Source organism: Stigmatopora nigra, chromosome 8 (genome assembly GCF_051989575.1).
Source record: "Stigmatopora nigra isolate UIUO_SnigA chromosome 8, RoL_Snig_1.1, whole genome shotgun sequence".
NCBI classification, from domain to species: Eukaryota; Metazoa; Chordata; class Actinopteri; order Syngnathiformes; family Syngnathidae; genus Stigmatopora; species Stigmatopora nigra.
This window is the reverse complement of record NC_135515.1, coordinates 3,397,030-3,406,349: the sequence shown is the minus strand read 5'-3', so window position 1 is coordinate 3,406,349 and position 9,320 is coordinate 3,397,030.

Here is a 9,320-nt window from a genome sequence, read left to right as displayed (position 1 = left end):
GACCCGGCGCCTCCCGCGCGAGACCTCCGGCGGGCCGCGGTGCCGTGCGTGCTGCGCTTTTATGCGCTTTTATGCGCTCTTATGCGCTCTTATGCGCTTCTGCACATTGAACTCTTCTCGGCCCCCGACGTTGACGAGCCCGGGCTCATCGTCGGCAACGGGGCCGTGCGGGAGGAGCGTCTCGCCGCCGGGGGGGCCGGCGCGGGGCCGCATTCCTGCAGGTGCCGGGCTAAAAGATGAAATATGAAAGAGGCCAAACGCTAGCGGGAGAGAGTCATCGTTTGTTATCATTTGACGGATTGGTGGATTCTAGCGAGCTTTTGAACTTTTGAGAGTGCTAGTGTTTGTTAATGGATGTCAAATAGTGTAGTTGGTAAAAGATACAGATACATATTTTGAATAATGTGAGAAATTAGAGTGGAAAATGTGTTCTATTTATATTTTCAGGCATTAATTAAGGGTAAGAATTTAAATTTTCTATCAAGGTTACTCAGTATTCAAGTCACTGATTTTTACTGAAACTGGTGGAGTTCCACAAGGATCAATCCCGGAACCACAGCTTTTGTTTTGTCTATATATGAACATTAAACATCCCATAAACGATGTCCCTGTAAATGACACGGAATTCCAAAAGCTACAATGTATGGAAAAATAGGCATTTTCCCACATCTATCAGCACTCTAAACTTTCGGTAGCATGACACACAATCCCTTCTGTGTAATAACTTGAAAAGATGTTGGGCGGGGTGATCTGCCTCCTAGTGGATGACTGAAGGTAAGTCATGTATCCATCACGGCAGAATGCCAAATTACGAGTCTGAAATTATCACTTATTTGGGCCTTTTTACCGGAAAAAACAATTTCGTCATACGCGGCTAAATATGATGACAATTAGTCTTTTGTCAAGTCATTGATGATGACAAAGCCTATGTCCGATTATATATATATTATATACATAAGAAACAGTGGATCCACCCTTGCATTTACGATGCAGTTTTAGACAAACGTAAAAACTGAAAAGTCGATTTATTACCCTGACTCACATCGGCTTTGTCCCATCAGTGACCTCTTACAGCCACAAACCATTAACCAGGTCCAGATCCCTCCCCACAAAAAAAAAAAACAAAAAAAACTTCCATCTCCTTTTGGCAGGAGTTAACTTTTTAAGGACGTGGCCTCAGGGAATGAAAAGTGATTGGTTCATGACCAAAAATAATGGAATTTATGCTTTCTCGCAAAGGCCACAAAAACCCGGATGAAAAATTGTCAACATAAGAGTTACAAAATCACTTAAAAAATATGAATGACTGCCATTGAAAGACTACTGGGAAATCTGTGAGATTATTATTATTAAACCTCCACTGATTTTAGACAAGTTTTTGGACGACCAATCGGGTTGACGACCAACGGCGCTCGAACACAATCAATCCTCGCCGAGCCTCTTAGTTCAAACGGCGGTTGGGTTGATGGACGACAGGAAGGAAGGCCCATTTTAGCGGAGGGGGGGTCTGAGTTGAGTTGTCTTGAGCAGAAACACAAAGTGGCCCCCGCCAATGGCTTTCGCTGAGTGGCTGCTGGGTAATTTATAGCACAGAGAGGCTTGTCGGGTGAAAAACATTATTTTAGCAGCCTCCGCATCCCAATAGAAGCCAGATGTGGAGGGATTAGCGAAGACCCCCGACTCCCCCCCACCCCCCAAGCCCCTCATACTTTACCCAGATAACTCTTCAGTTCCCCATCCTCCAATTTCGCTTTTTTTTTTGCTCCAAAATGGTCCATGTTAGATCACTTCCATCCATTTTTGCCTCATTTTACAGCACACAATGTAATTAAATTATGTAAAGTGGTACTATCAGCATTTACTTTACAATGTAAACGGTCTTAATCCGATTTCGACGATGGTCTAGAAAAAACTTGCTACAACACAAATGCAAATTTCTGCAACACGAATACAAAAATAATGCAAATTTCTGACCAAAATGTTATGTTTTCAAGCTCTGCACACATTTTTCTTTTTAAATTGAAGAGCAAATAATATAAAACCAATTTAACATAACATAACTATGTTTTACAAAACACAGATGGCTTGGATATCATTTGTTCTTGAATTAAAAATGAAAAAGTACTAAATACTTTATAAATACATATACACATGTGTACATACATGTATATATACACATATATATATATATATACATATATATGCACATATATACATATATATATACACATACATATATAAGCACATATATACACATACATATATAAGCACATATATACATATACATACACATACATGTTTAAGCACATATATACATACATACACAGATGTATACGGTAGGGAATGAGGATGTAATGCTACATATAGCAAGGTAGCATACATTAAAAAGTAGTTTGTTTTCCTCATTAAAATGAAATGTGTTCTTTTCTTTTCGCATAATGCAACGGAAACTATGAGAAAAAAATACTTATCAATCAGTGTGTACATCTTAGAATGCATGTGTGTATTTTTGGTTGTGTTGTGTTGTGGGAGTGAAGTGACAGCACAAAAAGAGCATGTCAGTTGGCGGTCAGATTGTGCTCTCTGATGTCTCCTGCCTTCCAGCTGTCACCACGCTTCTGGCAGCCCACTCGGATGGATGCACCCCCAAATTTCCCCCCTCTGTCCATGGCTCCCTTTGAAGATGGCGACCCAGGAAATTGAAAGATGTTTTCAAACAAAGACGGGAGGAGAAAGGGAGTACAGTCGGAGTGGAGAGAGACAGAGGGTCGACTACACTTAAACTAATCTCAAATTTGTTTAAAAAAAATGCATTTTGGGGAATTTGGGGGTTGATGTTGGGGCATACATGAAAATAATACAAAATTAACAGGCTATCCAGTCAAAAAAATACATACAAAGTGGCATATGTTGGCAATTTGGCTACAAAAAATAAATAAATGGGCCTAAAACAACTACATTTTGAATAATTTTACTTTGAATTTTCCCTTTCCCGACATCCACGTCACACTCTGGGGTTCCACTAGTGCTTTGGAATAACATTTTGATGATCCGTGTCTGCGAGGGCAGGCAGGCAAGACGGCAAGACGGCCGGTTGTGCGGTTTTGGCCCCCGGGCCGCTTTCCGCTGGGGAAGCTTAACAAGCCGTGACGGACAGGTGGCGCGTCCAGAGTGGCATCTTGACAACGGGACGTGCCAAATCAAATGTCTGCGTCATTAGAAGTACACCAAGCGCATCCATTGTGTGTGTGTGTGTATGTTTTCTTTTTTTACTTACTTAAATAAAGCTACTCTAGTGGAGTCGTCTTAGGAGAAAAGAATCACAGTCACTGAGACAATTACAAGGATTTTGAATGTTAACACATAGGCTTCCATTGACAGGGATAGACGTCCAATGTGTTTGGATAGCGACCATTCGATTGGGACCCAGTCCAAATGGGTTGGACGTCGCTTTCAATGGTGCTGAAATGTAGTCTCGTGCATTGGTAGCCTTAATATAAAATACATTTTCACTGACTTATTTTGATTTTTAAACAGATATTACTATTAATATTCTTTTTTTTAATAAATGCAATCAAATATATTTTTTCATGTTCATTTATTTATAAATTGTGAAAAAGTAGGCAAAAAAGGAACAAACTTTAAATTTCCACTTATTCATCTATTTTTTTTTCAAATATACTGGAAACTGTACATTTATATTGATTTATCTTTATATTTTTCATTTTCTGGCATTTTTTTTAAATGGGAAATATAGTATTAGAAAAATGTTGTTTTGTAGATTAAAATTGTTTACAAGAGGTATGACTGACTCAAAAAAATAAATAAATAAAGCTATAAGATATTATATATAAGATATATTTTTGGTCAAATTGCTGTCCATTGTAATAAAGAAGCATTTCAAGAATGTCCCCTTTGGGGACCTCATCATTTAATCATGTTTACTCTGTCAGCTGTGGTACTGAAGACAGTGGAAAGTTTCAAAAATGTTGCTACAAGCTGACCCTATCCCTGTAAAAAATTTTTTAGGGGGGCACACGCTATCTTCTCCGCATTCTAATGAACCGTCGCAACCTGTGTCCACAGGTGTGGGGGTCATAGGTCAACACTTTATGGCAAAACGAGAGGCTGTGGGAACGGGTATTTTTTTTTGGGAGGGGGGGTCGCTCCCTGGAATTTGGGAGTCGCCATGGCTTTGGCAACGGCGCAACCTGGGATGACAGGTAGCCCCCAGGCCCCCGTAAATAATAGGCAGGCAAACAGGAAATGAAAAAGAACTGGACTTTCATATCTCCTCAAAAATCTGGGGGTTAGTAAAGAATTGTTATGGTTTTTAGCCAAAAAACACACCACAGGTGTTGTCTTTCTACCTGATTTAACCCCACCCGACACGGCTCGGCGCAAAAGGGGTCGTATCGATCTGCGCGACCGATCCTGAAGTGGGGAGGGAGGGGGCCGAGGATAACCCGATATGGCGGTTTTCTTTCTACGCTTGTGTCACCGGATCTGCCGGTCTGAGAAGAAGGACTCAGGTGTGTACAAAATAAAAGAGGTGAGGGGAGGGGGTTCTTTCACAGGCGAGGGGAAGGGGGTCCTTCACCCCGGCTGGCCCCGGGGTGGGTCACGGTCCCTGACCTGCGACCTCGCTCTGAAAGAAGGGAATGCCAAGGAGGGAGCCAGAGACGTGTTGGAGCGCAGCCGGGAGGTGATGAAAAAGTGCCCATGCATTTTCAAGACCAAAAAAGGGGAAGATATATGCCATTTTATTGAATTAGTCCCACTAGTTATGTTGGAATACATGTTTTTTTTTTAGGATGTTATGTCATTAAAGTGGCTTTTTGGATGGATGCTAATTCTCATTAGCATTTGAATATTGGATTTCTTTGTATGTTAGCATAAAGCTAAAGTGTTCGGCAAACAAAATATAGTTTGTGTTTGAATTTTGTCAAAGTGTTACTTTAATTTTGAATATTATTTAATAAGTGAAATCCACTTCATTGCTTCCTGCAAATAAAATTGATAGGACGTCTATCCCAGTCAATGGCATGAAGTAAATAACTCAACTTTTAAAGACTTTTTGCATCTTTTAGTCATGACTTTTCTCCTTTAATCTTCAATAAAAAAGAAAGCCACTCCCTCTTGACCTTTGGCCCTTGGATGCATCAGTTTCTTAAAAGTCATATGCCTCCCAGATGTGAATTTGGCGACAGGAACTGTTTCTTTAAAATTATTTTTAATCATAAGCATTGCATGGCATTGTTGGAAATCTGGAATTTCTAATAGTTTTGAATGCAACTTTTTTGTTTTGTTTTTAAGTCCAATCTTATGCTGATTGTCATCCATTCTACTGGGACCAGTTGATCACTATCAAGGCGTTCCCCTCCGCTTTGACCAAGGCCCGAGGCGTCTTTTTTTTCTGCTCATGCGGTGTGGCGTCCCCGCTGAAGTGGCCCTAAAAAGTACCAAAGCGTCACTGGCGTCCAATTGACTCCCAAAGAAAGAGTGCGAGAGGGAGAGCCTTGTCTCCACGGAGGAGGCCAACGCTGAGAACAAGTCTCCATGAGAAAGGAGGCCATTGTAGGGGGCCGGCCCGGCTACAAGTCGCCCATTCAGAAGCGGCCGGCCGTGTACAATGGCTAAACTAACATCGTTGACATTTGGAGAGGGGCGAGGCGACGGCTGGGAGGGTAAACGGGGGGGACGCCTGTCGGAGGTGCTAATCATCGATCAAAAATCGCACGTCAGCGTCGGGGATCAAAACCCGCCTTTAAAGACATCGCAGATGGCCGCTTCCCCTCAATGGGCCGTCGGATCAAAGCGCCGCTTGCTACGCTCTACTGGTCGATGTTAAAAGGCGCCCGGTGGGGGAAAAGTCAAGCCGGGCGGCCGGGAGTCGCGCCTTTTGTCGCGAGTGCGGTGCTGACGACTTGATCGCATCACATGCGCTTTATCCACACCACTTGCATATTACACTCGTCTAAGGTACCAATTTAATTGGAAACGCTGTTGTAGTGACATGGACTGAGTCAATCATAGCAAACATATACATATATACATACATACATATGCATATCCACATATACATACACATATGTATACATATACATTATACATACACATACATACCTACATATACATACATATGCATATAAATATATATACATATACATAGATACATATGCATACATACATATATATACATGTATGTATGCATGTATGCATATGTATGTATGAATGTATATGTATGTGTATATATACATATATGTATACACATATACATACATATACACACACATATACATACATATACACATATACATACATATACACACACATATACATACATATACACACACATATACATACATATACACATATACATACATATACACACACATATACATACATATACACATATACATACATATACACACACATATACATACATATACACATATACATATATATACACATATACATATATATATACACACATATATACATACACATATACATATATATACACATATACATATATATACACATATACATATATATACACACATATATACATACACATATACATATATATACATACACAGACACACTATTATTTGAACTATAAATTGACTGAAGTTTCAACAGCCAAACAAGGCAGAACGAAGAAAAAAGTACTTATAAATGCCTCATTTGGGGTGCCATTTATCAGGAACAAAAAGCTAATATTATGTGTCAAAGTACTATAACGCTAAAATGGAGAACAATAATCTAAATGGGCATCTACTAACAGGTTTTCTGATAAGCCAAACCCAGCCAAACTCTAAAAAATGGCCACTAATAGTACGGAAAATATGCTGATTTTCTGCCCTGCTTTTTTCCCTCGACACGGCCGCACATGAGCACGCGCTGACGTCCAAGGGCAAACGTTGGTGAAGGCCGCCTGTGTATCCGCCACGTAAGAGGGGGGTGAACGAGGCCGGACCACCTAGCCCGGCAGCATCGAGGCAACCTGGATCGGTTCGGGGTTACGGCGCCGTCTTCAAATCTGGCCACGTTGTGACCCCGCCGTTTGCGCTTGTGTTAAAAGTAATGGCAGCTGCTGCAAGTAACAAAGTGAGAAGCTGATCTACAGTGGCGAGGCCTGACCTCGTGGTCATGAATCAGCTCGGGACAGGCGCTACTTGAGGGCACCTCGTAAACACAATTCCCCGCAACGTCCTGGCAAACTAGCGCACGGCTATTTTGGGGTCGGCCCGTCCACGAATCTCAGCCAGAATATTTCCGGGTGTATTTAAAGATGATGATTTGTTTAGTTTGGGGGTGCAAGCTTGTACAGTAACACCTCGTTTATTGCGGTGCAATTGGTGCAAACCGCCATGTTAGGACAGTGTTTTTATCATGTCTATTTAATATTATTTGGAATTTGAAAACCCTCGATTCATCAAGTCACCTTCATACGCCACAATGGGGGCTCACAAGGCCAGGCCACCCCCCCTGAGTGGAGCCCACCCAACCGTCCTGACTGACACTTTGCTTTTTCCACTAAGGTTTGCGGTTTCTGTGTGTATTTTCAATTGAATAAGACGGGAAATGGCTAAAACATCCGCGCCAACACCTGCTTGACAAATCAGGACTGAGAGATGGGGCCGTTACAAATATCTGCTTCACCTGGTTTGGGGCCAATCTTTTGGAGGAATACAGACTGGATATTAAGGTTTCAAACTAGGATGTCAATTTACAGTTAGGATGGTCCACGCTACTAGCATAACTTAAAGTCTAGATAATTATTTGCAAAAAAATGTCTTTAGGGCTCTTGTGCGCCCTCACTTAGATTGCACCCCAATCGGTCGGCCTCATTGCCCATTGCAAAAACCAGCCCTACACCGAGGCTACTAACTGTTCCACCAGGAGCTGTAGTGAGACCCCCTCGCATCTGTTTTTGGTTAGTACCCCCCGTCGTTCACTGCGCTTTCCCCGCGAGCCGACAAAGCGACGCTGGACCAGCGAGGACTCCTTTTCTGTCCCACGTGTGTGTGTGTGTGTCAAGATTATAAGCGCACACACAAATACATAAATAGACGCCACGTACACACACACACACGCACACACACACACACACACGTGCATTTGTAGGCATTCCCCCAGCACCTGCAGCCACTTATTATTTAGCTGGGAAGAAGAAAAAAAAAGAAAGCTGCCTGTCATGTTTGTTCACTGAAGGAAACAAGTTTGGTTTTAATTAGAGCTCTTGCCAAATGCTGAGGTAACTGCCTGCCTTTTTTTTTTTTTTACATGACTTTTTTTTGGAGGGGGGGGCAGATATGTATTAAAAAAACAAAGGAAAAAATTGATTGTATATATATATATATATATATATATATATATATATATATATATATATATATATATATATATATATGTATGTATAAAACATATGGGGAAACGAAGGAATTGTATTTTAATGTTACATGACTTTAGTCACCCATACTTGATTGCGTTTACCAAAATAAGAGATTTTTTTCATTTTTTGGGGATGTTTGAATTTTTTTGAATTTTCATTTTATAACTTGAATATTTCGTATGTAGAGACATTGGTAAGTAAATGTATCACTGTTATATAAAAACAAAAACCTCTATCTTATTATTTTTTAAAACATTTTAAGCGTACATTATTTTTGACCAAAAACAGCTTTCCCGAATTGGCCCAAATTCAACAAGAAGTGAGGTAGGAATGCCATCCAATATGATCAGAAAGTGGCCCAAAAATGCCCTAAAATCATCAGAAAGTGGCTCAAAAATCAACCAAAACTGCATAAGAAACATGTCCCAAGCGTTAGCTGGCTACCTAGCATTTTAGGCCCATTTTGGCTATTAGCTAGCTAGCCAAATCCACATGGTCACCATTTGCTTTTATTTCTATGCAAAGCCGTGGTCAGAAATTCAACTTTCTGGAAACTACTACGTTATTGCAAAATATAAACTGGCGTATCGTTTTATTTTTTTCTTTCTGTCAAACGTGCTTTGGCTTCGTAAAACCTGGCGAATCGCCAACTGCAAACGCAACAACGAGCATGTTTGTGTTGGTCCACCGGCACGCCACCTGCCAAACGTTTAACGACAGAGTCCGCCGCCGTTCCCATTCCGACGTGCGGGAATGACGTCAACGGCACCGAGGCCCAGCTGGACGCGTCCACTCCCAGGCGGCACCTCGTTCCCCCGTAGCGCGCTAACGACTTCCCGCTTAGCGTTCGCGAGCTACGTTTAAACGGCGCCCGGAGCCAGCCAGACAACGCGGGCCAGTTTTCGACATCTGGACTGGG